The sequence below is a fragment of the Hordeum vulgare genome, chromosome 4H, assembly GCF_904849725.1.
Source record: "Hordeum vulgare subsp. vulgare chromosome 4H, MorexV3_pseudomolecules_assembly, whole genome shotgun sequence".
Classification (NCBI taxonomy): Eukaryota; Viridiplantae; Streptophyta; class Magnoliopsida; order Poales; family Poaceae; genus Hordeum; species Hordeum vulgare.
Window position 1 is genome coordinate 592,043,277 of NC_058521.1, and position 17,851 is coordinate 592,061,127.

Sequence of the window (17,851 nt, forward strand, 5' to 3'; positions counted from 1 at the left end):
CGTAGGAGTAGCGGAGTCCTGCCTTGACTCTAATTTCTTCGTGACCAGCACCACCAACTTCTTCTGAGAATAAGTCAAGATAGCAATGTTCTCCAAAGTACCTAAACCACCATTCAAGTACAATATGGTCCCCAAACTCATTGGGTCCGAAGTAGTTAGTACAACTACCATATATATAGGGTAAAATCACTTAATTATGTGCTCATAGATATAACTTTTACTTTCATGCACACCTTAACCTTTTAATGGATATGTTAGATTTACCATATACATATATTGGATCAAAGATACGATAGACAAGGCATGTGAATCTACACATAGTAGATATGCCTACACAAGCCTATCAAAAACCAAGAATATACAAATTGGACAAATGAACACATAACTGTTAATTACGGAACATTCATGTTGCCCAAGATGGATCCTGGTGACAAATCAACATATGATAGCACCCCAAGTTCAACACATGAACCGGTAAAAGCATCACACCATGTAAGGTATGCATTTTGCATAAACTTACATGCATGTCTCACTCCAGTAGATATATCAGTGTAGGTAATACGATTATAACTCCCACAACATTATAAAGTAAATAATACAACCTCAAACACATGCATGGGAGATTACCGGAAGACACATTAATTTCTCGGCAAGTTATGTAGGTCAAATGGAGGAAAGGCCGAAATAGGATGACCATGAAAACACTACCAAGCAAGAGATACCATGTGTGAGTGAACACAATGGTATTTGGAATTATCAGTGGTGGTAGATGCCAAACGAGCACACAGATCGTTTTATACTCACACAAGTGTGATATGGGAGTTTAGCCATAAGCATAATGTTTAGATACCATATGTTAACATCCCAATTAGCTAGATCATAGTGTAGAGAAATAATTTGAAAGGCTTGCATCATATATGCCCTTCCTTCAAGTACGATCTAGCGAGTAAGACATGAGTATAGGTGTAGTAGAATGTCATACTCACGCACATCTAAGGGATTTAAACACAAAAAGGGTTATTATGTGAATTAAGTCACGTGGAGCACGACAAGCCACACAGTTATAGGATAACCCCATGTGGTAGATTCTGAGTGGCATACATCGGATGTTTATCTTACCAAGGGTTGTGACGTGCACAAAGCATATCACACTGCCTTAATGTGATAATCCATGTATTTATCATACAAGGCAATCAATCATCCAACTAAGCTGATAAGTGGATGCCAATTTGAACTTCGGATGGCTTTGACATCCAACGAAATGATTGGATAATCTTGCACCGTGGATACTAGATGGAGTCCAATACATATATACACATTTTGGGTTAGTGATGTGCGTAGAGCAGAACACTCCCCCTTAATGTGATGAGCTATTAACGTCTCAAAAGACCCACACAACGGTGCAACTAGGATGCAAGTAATGATCAGGACTACACACAACTATATGACATACATAACGACCTACACATGATAGATAACACATAACAATCATACTAGTAGGCACAACATGTCAAAGTACATGCTAGGTACCAAACCTAGACATGAGAAGGAGTGGAGCAGGCAACTTTAAATGTAATCAATTTAAGTACAAGTTACCGCAAAGAGGCACATTGGATATGGGATATGAGCTCGATAATCCAAATGACTTGGCTTGAGATAATACAAATGATGAAGAGTCCTAAAATCCTCATTGTGTATCCAAGTCTCCAATGTCCTCCAAAGTCACCTATTGATCAAGTTTGAGCTTGTTGGTCCCCAACTACGTTGGGTCCTAAGAGGTTAGTCACAATAGGCTTGGCAACCCAAATGGTTCTTTTCTTTACACCATTTTGAGTACCAACAAACTTGGCAAACACATTGCCAACCTTATCCTTCCCAAGGGAATAGATATCATCAATAGTGATTGGGTTGGATAAGTTACCTCTCGTGCAAGATGAAGCGACGTGACCCTTCTCACGACATAAGTAGCAACATCTACCCTTTGCTTTCTTCCCAAATGATTTCTCACCTCGGGGAGTGTTGGCTTGGGTCTTATTGGGAAGAGGCCTTCCTTCAACTTGTAGCTGAGTATGTGATTGAGTTTGTGGCCGCTTCCCTTGTTGCTTGTGACTTTGAGACTTCGTCTTCAGAGGGCAAGATCTAACATGGTGCCCTTTAACTTTGCACTTGAAGCAAATGATTTTGGCCGAATTCTTGACTTGTTCTAGGCCCCTCTTGTTCTTGTTTGAGTTTACTCCAACATCATTTTTGTCATTCAGAGATGTTTGCTCACACAGGACGTTGTTGAGTGTGAACATCCCTTCATGACACTGTTCCAAGTCTTTCTTCAAAGAAGTGACTTGGGCCTTGAGCTCCTCGATTTCCTCTGCATGGTTAGTATCAACGCAAGTACTAGAGGAAGTGTAAGCTTCAATGTTAGAGCAACAAGGCAAGGAAAGTAATTCATCACACGAGGTAGCAACATTATGAGTAGACGAATTACGAGGACTAACACATGGAGATATAGTACTTTGACTAGAAGTAGTGCCATTGTCCACATGAGGCTCACTTGATGTTACCTTGGTGATGATAGCCTCATGAGCTAATTTTTGCACATTATGGGATGTTAGAAGATCGGCATGAGAGCTTGTGAGCATTACATGGTTTTCTTCCAACTTCCCATAATTGCTAGTTAGTAAATCAAGTTGAGCACGTAGCTCAACATTTTCCTTCAATGTTGATACTTCAAATGAGGTAGAGTTAGATGCACAAGTATCATCAACAATATGAGAGGAGTAAGTAGCAAATAGAGACTTCTCATGAGTGGATTGAAGCTCCTCATAGATCTTAGAGGTTTTGATGAGCTCTCCCTTGACATTCTTTCATTCAAGGAGAACGACCTCAAAATCCTTTTTAAGTTTATCATGAGCAATTTCAATCTCTCCTTTTGAAGATCTTAAGTCTCTATATGCTTGATGACTCTTCTCAAGTTCATGTTTAAGTTGTTCACTTTTAGCTTGTTCATGATTAAGTGAATCATTACAATTTTCAAAGTAAGCAAGAACATCTTGGAATCTTTGAAGAGCGTTATTTTTAGCTTTATGAAGAATTTTACTGATCACATAGATATTTTCAGTCAAGTCATCATCATCATCATCATCATCCTCATCGCAAATATCATCGTTAGTGCATACGGAAGATGATACTAGGGAGAAGCAAGATATTTTGATAAAGAGGACACGGGAAAGCAGGCATATCACCACAAACATTTGTCGAGGGATCTTTAGGTGAAATGCATGACCTATCAGCACAATAATTTACACTATGTGTGGTGCTAGATATGCTCGTGTCCATAGAGGCTATGACATTTTCATCAACATATATTTCTTCACTCACCATGTAATTACCTTGTGAGATTGAAGATGCTGAGGTGTGCAAGCAATTGGATATGGAAGTAGTGGTGGACTCTTTATGATCGAAAAGAGTGAAGAGCTCATGCACCAACTCCTTCATCATAATATCGTCTTCATCAAGATTGGACCCACCATATATATCTTCAAGTTTAGTCCAAACTTCATGAGCTGACTTGCAAGTCGAGATAGACTTAAACACTTCAGACTTATGGTTCGATGAATGGCAAGAAAAGCCTCACAATCAAGATAAATTTCATTAGTAGATGAAGATGCATCATCCTTTTTGTTGGCAATCCCTACAAGAACAATTCATAAAGTATTTGGGCCCATGGACCGAAAGTGATGGAGCATACGAATTCTCCATAGGGTGTAATTTGTGCCATCAAAGTAAAAGGTGTCATTGTGCACTAATCCAATAGTCGACATCGATACTCTCTAGGTCGTGAAACCTAATTAAAGAGAGACCTTGCTTTGATACCAATTGAAAGGACCACGATGATGCCTAGAGGGGGGGTGAATAGGCTATTTAAAAATTTCTTCGGATTTAGCTTAAACCTAATGCGGAAATAAACTAGGAGGATACTTTTCAAGCACAAATCCTAAATGCAATAGGCACCGCAACATGCACCAACAACACGATCTACCAAGATGGACACAACACGGTTACTAACAAACACAAGTAAGTTACACAAACTTACTTGAGCTATATCACACGACGAGTAGGTGAACGACATAAGATACTAGATCACACTATAGCACACAATATATCAAAAACTTCAAGTGTGAACGTGTGGATATAGAGGGTATGCTTGAACGATTAATCTTGTACAAAGAAATAGCCAACACAATATGATGAGCACAGACAATATGCAATGTATATATGCTCAAGTAACACCAGTAAACCACAAGTAAGGAGTTAGGGTTAAGGATAACCAAGGTCAGTGAGACAAAGATGTATCCCGATGTTCACTTCCTTGGAGGGAAGCTAGTCACCGTTAGAGAGGTGGATGTTACCACGAAGGCACACCAACGCCACGAAGTCTCACCCTAATATCCCTTTGAGATAACACCACGAAGGCGTTTCTCAACCACTAGTGGTAAGCCTTTGAGGTGGCTTCCAAACTCTCACAAACTTTTCCGGGGGTAATCACACGGATTGATTCCTCTCCGAAGAACTCCTGCCGCCTAGGAGTCTCCAACCTCCAAGAGTAACAAGATCACGGGGAATGCTCAAAACTTGCTCAAATCTCAAATAGCTTGGGTTGAGAGGAGGAGAGGGAGACGATCTATCTTTTGATTGGAACAACTCTGAAAGGGGCTCACAAATGCTCTTGGGATCTAAGATTTGGTGTGAGCAAATGAGTGTGAGGTAGAAATGTGTTATTGTGAAGATATGGATGTGTTGGACCCCTTCTCACGAAGTGGGAGGGAGGTATATATATAGTGGGGAGACTAAAGTAACCGTTGGGGCCACTTAAGTCTGACAGTGGTCGGACGTCCGACGGTTGCCAGACTCTGACAGGCGTCGGACGACCGAAGGAGTGTTCATATCAGTTTGCCACTGTGTAGTCGAACAGGGACCGGACGTCCGAAGAGAAGGTCGGATGTCCGAGAGTTCAGCTCTGTTCAAGGGCACCAGATTTCTGAAAGTGGTCGGACGTCCGGCCCTCGAACGACAGGTGGAGGCCGGAAGTCCGAGTTATTTGATTCTGGTGCAAGGTTCCGGTTTTCCGAAGTGGTCGGGCGTCCGGCCCTCGGACGTTCGGAGGAAGCCGGATGTCCGAGACTTTGGCTCTGGTATAAGGTTCCGGATTTCCGAAGTGGTTGTGCGTCCAACCCTCGGACGTCCGGAGGAAGCCGGATGTCCGAGGCATTGGTTCTGTTTTGGGATCAAAGCAGAGCAGTGGAGATGTGGCATGAGCAGAAAAGTAAAGATGTAGTTTGAGCAAATTTATTGCAATACCCAGTGATCCCCTCTTAATAGTGCGAGATCCCTAAAGACTCAAGAATCATAAAAAGAAGGGGTACCGATGATCTATACTTGCGTGTATACTTTTATTCGCTGATCATCACTCCGCACCACTAACGTCAAAGGAACTGATACCTTTGAGTTAGCCTTTCACTTGAGCTTGGTGTTGTTCCTTCTTGACTCAAGTTGAAAGCAAGACATGATGAAGTCTTCAAGAAGCTCTCCCATACACAATGTGGAAATCCTAGCTTGTGTATTCATCTTCATCTGTCCATCATGTGAGCATCCACAAGATTCAAGCATGTAGTACTCAGGAATGCTTATCTTGATCTTGTCCTTGTTAGCACATGAGCTTGTCCTTATCAACACATGATCATTAACAACAGCTTAAAGGGGATTAGTGATTAGTTATCTATATGTGTGTTGTCAGCAACACCAAAACACGATTAAGGGCATGACTGCACTTTCAATCTCCCCATTTTTGGTAGTTGATGACAACGTACATATAGCTCTCCAACATAGTAATAAACATGTGTGGCTTAGGAGAGATTTGTTACGAGGCTCCCCCTGATTATATGCATGGTAAGAATGAATGGGAGACTTATAGGTTAAGTATCTAATGTGTTTATAAGTGTACACATGATCTATAAGTCATTGAGGAGTTTGAGATATTTGAAGAATATCGACCCGTAAAAATGTATATCTTCAGTTGAAGAAATTGGTCTGAAGCTGAAGAAATGAATCACGAGGAATCTGCGATGAAATTGATATTCCTCATGAAGATACTGATATTGAGAAGACCGGTGGTTCCTGAAGAAAATCATTCTGAAGAAATTGAAGCGTGAAGATTTACGCTTTCTATTATACTTTCTTCGCATTTGATGAATAGGAACACCTTACTGTTAAAGGGGGTCAAAGTAACACTATGGAATGGATTTCCTCATGATGCTCAACCCAAGCCTAATCCTACCAAAAGCTTCAAGTGAGGAATATGAGTGACATGAGGACTCTCACAGTTGAGGGTTCCGACCGTTTCGATAGCCACGCCAAGTCACTGGTCTTATCCACTCCAACGGTCATATTATTTAAGGGCATTAGTGTCAAATCATGTCGGGATGCTCCCACGCTATAAATAGCCACCCCCACAACCACTAGCTGGTTGGCTGCTCCGTTATAAACTGACACTTGTCATAAGAGCAACCCAAATTCCTCAGAGTCTTCGAGAGTAATTCATCAGTGAGGAAATACACCACCCACCGAAACCACAAACCAAACCTAGCGATTGAGCATCACTGAAGAAGTTACTCTTGTGTGGGACTGAAGCCTTTTACCTTTGAGGACTGTGCATCCTCCAAACGGTTCGGCGTCATGGTCTAGAACGTTCCAGCAGTTCATTGTGGATCGTCGAGTGACCAAGTCTGTGAGGGTTTGGAAGTCTGCCCTGAAGAGTTACCACGAGTGTTGGGCGAGGATTGTGTGTCCTTAGCTCAAGGAGAATACGGTAGGGACTGTGTGTCTCGGGACTGGGTGTCCTTTGGTTTCAATACCAAGCCGCTCCAAACGAGATGTACAACTGTCACAACAGTTGGAACTGGGTCATCAATGACTGTCTTCACTGAGAAATGGGTTCTAATTCCTCAACTCTGTACTTTCTCTGTATTATGTGTTGATGACTTTCACTGTGACTGTTTGAAGAATTTGCTGAAGACTTTCTCTAAATTTCCTCAACCCGAAATTCTTCACAATAGTTAATCATCATCTGTATTCTGCGTGCCTGCTTACTGTGCAATCTGTTTTTACATTCTTCACTCTGAAATACTGCTGGTGTGAACGTTTGCACGTCTGATCCTTTACTGTTTCCACTGTAAGTTAGTCATCAGTGAGGAATTTCCTCATAAGGAATTTCCTTAGTGATGAAATTCTAAAAATCTCCTATTCACCCCCCCCCTCTAGTCGATATAACGCACTTTCAATTGGTACCAGAGCAAGGTACTCCCTTGTTCTGTGTGATTTTGGTTTAACCACCTGGAGTTTTAGTTATGTCGACTGCAGGCATGTTTAAGGTGACTGCAGCATGTCCTACCTACGAAGGAAAGAACTTTCCCTTCTCGAAGAACAAAATGCAAATGCATCTACAAGCTATTGATAATGATCTCTGGTATATTGTGGAAAATGGAGTCCCCATCATCTCTGCCAGTGTCACTGCGGCTGATGTGAAGAAACTCAAGCAACTCGATTCTCAAGCGAAGAACATCATATGTGGCTATCTAAGCCCTGGCCAGTTTGGAAGAGTAAGTGCTTTGGGCTCTACAACACTGATCTGGGAGAGACTGTGCAAGGTAAATGAAGGAGTATCAACCCAGCGTGACTCTCGTGTTGATATTCTTCGTAATCTCTTCAATCGCTTCAAGAGACATGACAATGAATGTTGCCAAGACACCTTTGATCGCCTCACTGACATATCAAATGAACTGCAAGCACTGGGAGCTCGAAACATCACTGATCACGAAGTTGTGAAGAAACTGCTGAGATCTTTGGATTCTTCATTTGACACTCTAGTTTTGATGATTCAAGAAAGACCAGACTACAAGATGCTGGATCCAGCTGATATCCTTGAAAGGCTAAATACTCATGAATTCCAGCTAGAAGAAAAGAGAGATCTATATGGACAAAGCTATTCCAGACCACGTGCACTGAAGGCTAGAGCAATTTCCTCATCTAAAGAAGAAGACACAGATGACAGCATTTGTGACCCTGAAGAATTTGGACAGGAGCTTGCAATGCTTGTGAGGAAATTCCAGAGATTTACACGACGTGGCCAGTTCGGTAAATCATCAAGAAGTGACATGAGGAAATTAGAATCTGCATCTGAGGACTACAAGAAACGAACCTGTCACAAGTGCAAGAAATCAGGTCACTACATTGCTGATTGTCCCCATTGGGGAAAGGAATCAAAGAAGAAGAAATACAAGGATGACAGTTCTGATGACTCGAAGAAGAAGAAGAAATCTTCAAAATCCTCATCTTCAAAGCCCTCATCACACAAGAAGACTAGTTTCAGAAAGGCTCGGGCACTTATTGGCAAGGAAATGGACTCCGAGGCAGAATCAGAGGAATGTGATGAAGAAGAGGGTTCTGGAGAAGACTCAGAATCTGGACAGGCTAGTCTTGCACTAGCAACCACTTTCGCCAGCAAGTCAATCTTCAATCTTGAAGAAAATGATTGCACCATTCATACTGATGACTATGCTGATGACTTCGCTCCAACCTATTGCTTCATGGAAAAAGGTTCAAAGGTATCAAATAATGCCTCCTCCTCTGATTCAAGTGACTGTGAACCTAATGATTATAAGAAACCCAGTTACAGTAAACTTGCTATCATTGCCACTAAACAACAAACTGCTCTGGAAAAGCTTCAGAAACTGCTAGACAAAAGTGATGATCTGTTGAATGATGAAATGAACCTTAACCAAATCCTCACTGATGACATGAAAAGTCTTCAGTCTAGATTTGATAATCTTCAGGATCGTTATGATACATTCCTCACTGATCATGAGAAGCTTTCCTACGAATTTCTTCAAAGGAAGCTTGATCTTGAGAAGCTGAGGATGTCCCATGATGATCTTCGTATGGAAAATGATTCATTACTATCTCAACAGATCAGCTCTAGTCAAGTTGAATTTATTCCTCCATGTCTTAAATGCATTGAACGCGAAACTGCTAATTCCTCACCAGAGTCATCAAATGCTACCATTGCTACAAATTCTTCAACTGCACCTGTTGTGTCTATTTCCTCAGTTGAGGAAAACACAAATGTTACTGATGAAAATGCAGGGTTGAAGGAATTGTACGTGACAGGCATGTACAAAAGCCTCAAAGGACATCAAACCCTTTGTGATATGCTCAAAAAGCAGATCTTGAACAGGAACCCGAGGAAAGAAGGAATTGCCTTTGAGAGGAAATTAAATGCTGATGGATCTTATTGGAAACCCGAGCAGTATCCCAAAACCTCATGGGTTGCTGCTACTGGGCCTCCTTTTGATCCATCTAATCTAACTGGCTTCTCATGTGAATTATCCTATTCCTCGGATGAGTCATTTGATTCCAACTATAAACTGTTCAAAAATCAATCTGGTGAAGTATTTGCTCGATATGTTGGAACTAACTGCAGGAATGGCCCTCCTCTGAGGAAAATCTGGGTTCTCAAAAGTTGTCTTGAAAATCTTCAGGTGAATGTCCTCATGACACCACCACTGAAGAATCTGAACTCCAGATCAAATTCATCAGGAGGACCAAAGTCTTCAAGAGGATCAAAATCCTCAACTGGTCAAAACTATGCTCGTACCCGTGCTTATGCGTCTAACATGCAGGGAAACTACAAGGAATATGAATATGAGTGTTACTCCTCAAATCATTATGTTCATAAATCTTCAAACCAGTTCTCTGCATATTCATTTGAGTACTTTAATCCCCCTACTATTAAGATAAGTGCATTAGCTTCAATGCCACCTTTCTCATATGGTGCTCGCAGGATGATGAACGCTTTACCACCCCTTCAGATGTGGGTGGTGAAGAAATCGAACTAATCACTTCTACAGGTCAGGTCTCCAGATGAAAATCATCATCTGAAGAATTTGTTGGAGACCTGAGGAAATGCTTGATAGGACGCTAGCTAATAATTGATGAAATAGAAATATTTCACACGTCCTTACATTTCTGTTATGATGAAATTACTGAACTGATGAAATTAGTATCATATTCTTCAAATCTGAAGCATGTGAGATGGTAAGCTGTACTAATTCATCTACAGGATGACAAACCCAAAAATACTGAGTGGGTTCTCGATAGTGGCTGCACACATCACATGACTGGTGATAAAAGCTTACTGATGAATATGCCACTAACTCCATCACCTCTTAAGCAAATCACACATGCTGACAAAGGTAAAAGCAAGGTATTGGGACTTGGCAAAGTAGCTATTTCCAAGGATAGGCATATGGACAAAGTGATGCTTGTTGAATCCCTTGGTTTTAACCTCATGTCAGTCTCGATGCTTTGTGATCTTGATATGGTTGTTATCTTTGGTAGATATAGATGTGTAGTCATCATGGAATCTGACAGATCCAAAGTCTTCGAAGGTGTAAGAAGAGGGGATTTGTACATTGTTGATTTATCTACAGGTCCTCAACCAGCCACTTGCTTACTAGCAAAAACCTCAGAAGGATGGTTGTGGCACCGAAGACTAGGTCATGCAGGCATGAGGAATTTGCACACGCTTGCAAAGAAGAAGCATGTCATCGGCATCGAATCAGTCAAATTCCTCAAGGATCATCTCTCCGGTGCTTGTGAATCTGGGAAAATGACCAGATCCAAGCATCCCTCTAAAACCATCATGACCACTACACGTCCATTCGAATTGCTTCATATGGATTTATTTGGACCTACTCACTACGCCACACTAACCAATGCAGCATCTTTATATGGCTTCGTCATAGTTGATGATTATTCCAGATATACTTGGGTGCATATCATAGTGTATAAAACTGAAGTGCAGGAAATCTTCAAACGATTTTCTTCAAGGGCCTCGACGAACTTTGGCATCAAGATCAAACACATCAGGAGTGATAATGGAACCGAGTTCAAAAACACTGGTCTTGATGATTATCTTGATGAACTTGGTATTACTCACGAATCGTCTGCTCCTTATACTCCTCAGCAGAATGGTGTCGTCGAAAGGAAGAACAGGACTCTGGTTGAAATGGCAAGAACTATGCTTGAAGAATATCAGACTCCTCGTCGCTTTTGGCCTGAAGCAATCAACACTGCATTCCATATCATCAACAGGGTATATCTTCACAAATTCCTCAAGAAAACCTCATATGAACTCCTCACTGACAAGAAACCCAATGTAAGTTATTTCAAAGTCTTCGGTGCAAAATGCTGGATTAGAGATCCTCACCATAGCTCAAATTTTGCACCAAAGGCACATGAAGGTTTTATGTTCGGGTATGGAAAGGACTCGCACACCTACAGAGTCTTCAACAACTATCACAACAAAGTTGTTGAGACTGTAGATGTGCGGTTCGATGAAACTAATGGCTCGCAAAGAGAGCAATTGCCTTCTGATCCAGATAAGTTGTCTCCTGAGGAAGCAATAAAGCTTAAGCCTACTGAAGACATTGTCCCCACTGAGGAAATTGGTGAAGAAACGATCCCCATCGCTGATAAAAACCAAGAAGATGCTCCTGAGGAAATTGCAACAGCACCACTTCCTCAGCCCAGACAAAATCCTCAACCACCTCATCCGAGGATTGCAAATGAAGTAGAACTTGACAAAATCCTCAACGACATCAACGCGCCAGGTCCTCTCACTCGCTCAAAAGCTTCACATTTAGTTAACTTTTGTGGGCATTTTTCCTTTGTATCCATCACAGAACCCTCAAAAGTTGCTGAGGCTTTTCTGGAACCGGAGTGGATCCAAGCTATGCAAGACGAACTTCTTCAATTCAAGCTGAATGACGTATGGGAGCTCGTCAAACGACCAGATCCTCGCAAGCACAACATCATCGGCACCAAGTGGATTTTCCGAAACAAGCAAGATGAGGACGTCAAGTGGTGAGGAACAAGGCACGACTTGTAGCCCAAGGCTACACCCAGGTTGAAGGAATAGATTTTGATGAAACTTTTGCACCTGTTGCTAGACTTGAAGCTATTCGAATACTACTTGCTTATGCTAATCATCACAACATCACCTTATATCAATTGGATGTGAAAAGTGCATTCCTCAATGGTAAGCTTGAGGAAGAAGTATATGTTGCTCAGCCCCCAGGTTTTGAGGATCCAAAGAATCCAGACAAAGTCTTCAGACTCAAAAAGGCTCTGTATGGCCTCAAGCAAGCCCCTCGGGCATGGTATGATACATTGAAGGAATTCCTCATGAAGAAAGGCTTCAAACCTGGTTCACTCGATCCAACTCTTTTCACAAAATCCTATGATAATGAGTTGTTTGTATGTCAAATATATGTTGATGATATCATATTTGGCTGTACTGACAAAAGATACAGTGATGAATTTGCCTACATGATGAGTGAAGAATATCAGATGTCCATGATGGAGGAGCTGAAATTCTTCTTAGGTCTTCAAATTCGTCAACAAAACAATGGAATCTTCATATCACAGGAGAAATACCTCAAGGATGTTCTGAGGAAATTCGACATGCACGAATGCAAAGGTGCCAAGACTCCAATGCCTACCAACGGCCACCTCGGCACTGATGAAAATGGTAAAGATTTCGATCAGCAGGTATACCATTCTATGATTGGCTCTGTATTGTATCTATGTGCATCTAGGCCAGATATAATGCTTAGTGTTTGCATGTGTGCACGTTTTCAAGCAAAACCGAAGGAATCACACCATAAGGCTGTGAAACATATTCTTCGATACTTAGCTCACACACCAACACTAGGATTATGGTATCCCAAGGGCTCCAATCTTCATCTGGTAGGGTATTCTGATTCAGACTATGCTGGTGACCATGTGGATCGCAAGTCAACTTCTGGCACATGCCATTTCCTCGGAAGATCACTAGTTTGCTGGTCCTCAAAGAAGCAGAACTGCGTATCACTCTCCACTGCCGAAGCTGAGTACATTGCTGTTGGTTCTTGCTGTGCTCAATTGTTGTGGATGAAGCAAACCCTCAAGGACTACGGCATCAACATGAAGAATGTGCCTCTCCACTGTGACAATGAGAGTGCTATCAAGATTGCATACAACCCAGTACAGCACTCGAAGACCAAGCACATCCAGATTCGTCATCATTTTCTTCGAGACCATGTCCTCAAGGGCAATATCCTCATCGACCATGTGAAGACTGATGATCAACTGGCAGATATCTTCACTAAGCCCTTGGATGAGAAAAGGTTTTGCAAGTTGCGGTGTGAGCTAAATATCTTAGAGTCTTCAAATGTTTTGTAAAAACATGCACACATCCTAACACTTATGCAAAGTTGATGACTTAGATGTGCAACACATGATGAAACGATTTTCTTCAACTGATGAAGAAAGTCACTCTGAATGTGAAGAAATTAATGAAGAAATTGATTCTCAGGGCCCTACGACAATTGTACGCGGCGTCTGTAATCAACATTCTTATATGGTGGGTAACGCCACCGCCCAATGTGAAATTCCTCAAGTTGATTTCTTCAAATGATCAATTTCCTCACAATGCATTTTTCTTCAAAACAGTTGTTCTTCATTGTGATGATCTATTAAAAAATCTTCAAAAACACTTGATGACTTTCATTTGCCTAGATAGACTGTGATTTCTAGTCCTCAACAGCATTCACTTATGACTATTTCTTCAAGTTGATGTTTCTGCTAAGTGAATGTGATCGGACCCTACTTTCCCTCTATGCTATACTTATCCAGTCTATTCAATTCTTCATATGCGTTCTATTTGAAACTTTGTTCAAAATCCTCACTGCGTCCTTGTCAGCTGATGATTTTGTTACGAAAATCCTCAAATCTTCAAAAATTGTTTCTTTAAAGACACAGTAACTGAACCCCCACTTCCCACGATCAGATAACCACGATCTCCACTATCTCCACCGCATTGTACGGGAGCTACACGTGTCCTGCGGAGACGTAGAGGCAGGGGATATTTGGTCCGACATTCTCGCGCCAAACAGTAACTTTTGGGCTATAAATATGTCCTTAACCCCCTCGGTATCCTCTTCTTCGCCTCATCACTCTCCTGCCATAGCACACTCCACCGAACCCTAGCGCCACCGCTGGTAGTCTTGTCGCCGGTGAGGAAGAGCTTCACTGCCTCGACCTCTTCGTCGCCAGAACCACGCCGGAGTCGGACCATCTTCGTCCGCCGCCGCCGTAGACGTCCTATGCCGCCAAGTTAGGGTGCATTGGACACTCGAACGAAGAGCCTCTCCAACAGTACTTTCTGTGTTCTTCGTACGCACCTTCCAGGGTAAATATATCCCATTTTTACAGCATATTAGATCTGAAATTTTACATCTTCTATGTGAAATCTGTTTTTCCTCAAGATATGATGCGCACATGATTCCTCAAACACTACCTATCACCACAATCATTGATGAACTAGCTAAGCATCTAAGATTTTCACGAGATTCCTCAATTGTGCGAATTTTCGGATCTGTACAACTCTGGAACCCAAGAACAGTATGCTTAGGCAAATTCCTCAACCACTGGTTATATTCCTCAAACTGTCAAACTTTTTCATTTTCTTTAAATCTGAGAACGCATATGACCTCTCCAAATTCCTCGCAACTATACTCTGTTCACAGGTACACACATGTCAGCTAATGAATCTCTCGGTTCTCATCACATTAACTCATTTGCAGCGTTTCTGGAAGAAACTCTTCAAGGCTCATCAGAATCCTCAAGAGTTCAAAATCATCAACAAAGTCCTCAACTGAAGAAAATGGAGGAAGAGAGAAAACAGAAGGGAGGAAAGAAACTGGAGCAAAACACAGCTGCTGATATCCCTGAGGACATATACTTGGACTATTGTACACCTGATGAACATGAGACAATGGCCAAGAGAAAGATAAGGCTGTAGAAGATTGAACACCGATGGGCGAAGGAATGGAAGGAGTACAGGTTTGTGACTCCCAAATATGCGAAGAAATTCGCTTTGAAGCCTCCTGGCAGAAGGGCCTCACTTGAGGATCATCAAGTAGCACATCCATCAAGTCTCATGACAATTGATGACTACCCAGATGAGAAAGAAAAACATGTGGCCAAGCTCAAGAAGCAAGCAGAAGCTGCAGTGAGGAAATTTAATGAATCCTCAGCTGCTGCCTCCGGTGCTGCTAATTCCTCAGCGGCAGAAACCTCAGGCTCAAAAATTCCTCACACGCAGTCTGTGCCATCAAAGCGAAGGGCTCCAAAGCCTCAAGAGAAGTCTGCTCAGGCTTCTGTCACAAAACCCTCAGCTCCAAAACCCTCATTACCAAAACCTTCAACACCAAAACCATCAGCACCAAAACCCTCAGCACCAATCTCCTCTGCACCAAAATCCTCAGCTCCACCTCCAAAGCCTCAAGAAAAACCAGTACAGAAGCATGTCATGAAACCTACGACCGCCAGCTCCAGCTCCTCACTCCCAGCTGCAACTAGCTCGGAGACACAGTCTTCAACACCACTTATGAAGACTTTGGCAACTGGTGAACGTGCACCTCTGCCCAGCCCCAGCAAAATCATCGCAGTCCCGTCTGCATCAGAGGGAAGTGATGAATATGATGATGAAACCCTGCAAGCCATCATCAGAAACAAGCAAGAAAGGGTAGCTCAAGCATCAGGCAGTGCTATTCCTCTGGCCATGGACCCCAAGGTCCTCCTTGACTACATCAATATCTAGTATGAGGATCCAAACACTCCCATTGATGATTTGAAACTTCCTCCTGGCATCAGCCACATGGTGGCCACCTTCATAAATGAAGCCAAGTGGAAAGAACAGCAGGTCAGGCAGGCAAAGGTTGCAAAGGCCAAAAAGGAGAAATTCCTCAGGCAGAATCTCCTCAAACTTACTCCTGATGCACTGGTGTCAACCTAGGCAGAGCTGCAAGTATTGACTGACAAGTATGACAAGCTGTCAGATCGCAAAAGCATCAAGAGCAATTTCATCAAGCTAGCCACTAGTGTTGTTGATGACTACAACAAGAGAACCGCACCCCCAGCACCAACCCCTCAGCCCTTGGTTGAGCAGCCAGCAGATGCATCTCCTGATGAGGAGGAAACTCCTCAAGCTGAGGAAGAACACCAAGAGTGCCGTGTTGATGAACCGGCCATTGAAGAAATCATCACGGAAACTACAACTGATGAAATTGCAACCACTGATGAGATTGCTCCTGATCCAGCTGCTTCATCAAAGCAGGTTGATGACTCTGTTCCAGCTGGTTCCTCACTACCAGTTGAAGAATCTGAAGAAAGAACACCTTCACCAAAAGCTTCAAAGGTGAAGAAGATAATTCCGTCTGCATCAGACGTGAAGAAAACAAGGGCTGCTGAAAAGGAAGCAAAGAAGAGAAAAGCCTCCTCAGCAGTAGAAGAGATAGAGGCAAAGCGCCTCAAAGAAACTGAAGAAACTGCTCCTCTATATCCAGTGCCTCTAAATGTCGCCCCTTCATATGAGATGGTCGTCATTGATGACCCAGCTACAAGGGAAGATGAGGAAATGAAGGATGTCGCCTCTGAGGAACACACTGATGAGGAAATCCAGATTGATGACAGTCCTCAACCTCTTATTCCTCAGACAGAGACTGCTCAAGCATCAGCTACACCAGCTGATGAAACTGCTTCTGCCACAAAGCCAGCTAAAGAAAAACAAGCTGAGGAAAATGTACATTCTGAGCAGACTCCTCAAGATGAGCAACAGGCTGACCCAACTCCTTCAAATGAGAAAGAAGCAGAAATTCCTCAGCCTGAAGCTCAGCCAGAGCAAGCATCATCTCCCCAGCATGAAGTACCAGCTGATGAAATTCCTCACCCTGAGGAAAATGCTGAAGAAAATGTACCCGCCCAAGACAATGAATTCATTGTGCTCAACCCAGAGACTGCCATTGTTGTCTCCTCCCCCATTCCTCAGCAAAATCTTAAGTCAGTTCAGCGCCAGCCATTCTCCAAGCGTCCAAAGTTTCAGAAAGAAGATTTCTTTGAAGAACGCATGTACTTCATTAGAGAGAACCCTTATGACAAGCCTCAAATGAGGCATCTGAAGTTTTGGACAAGGACTCAAATGAACTACTATTCCTCAGTGCTCTGTGGCCGCAACAAGATATTTCAGCACAGGCACATTCCTCATGTTGAGCTTGAAGCAATACCCTGCCTGGAACCAGTCCTCAGTGTACTCCACGATGCAGGTTTGCTCCCCATGTGCTCAGACATATCAGACTGGAATAGTGAGCTTATTCTTCACTTCTATGCCACTCTGCACATATCTGGAAACGCTGACGAAATCAACACTTGGGTGTTTGACTGGATGTCCCAAAATACTCACTACAAAGCTTCTGCTTCTGAACTCCTCAGAGAACTGCCCGTACCAATTCCCTCAGATGGGGCAGTGAAGCTTTATGGTGAGCGTGAGCTGCCAAATGGTATGATGGAAGTCCTCGTGAAGCCTTTGGCTGCAGGCAAACCCTCAAGAACAACCTTCCTCGTCTATGAGCTCAAGCACACACCCCGGTCTGTCTACAGAATCCTCTGCAGTGTGCTCGCGCCAATCAAAGGCCATGACGATGAAGAAGATGTTGTAGGCCTCATGAAGAATATCCTCTTCAACATCATTCACGGTATTCCTATTAATATCCATGATTTCTTCTTGAGGACTTTGGTCGACAATGCCATGTGCCCCTATGATCACAAGATATATGCCCCGTGGATCATGAGATTCATCAGGACAAGGACAGACATCAACTTTCACGCTGATTGTCAAAACCATGTTGGGTATATGCCT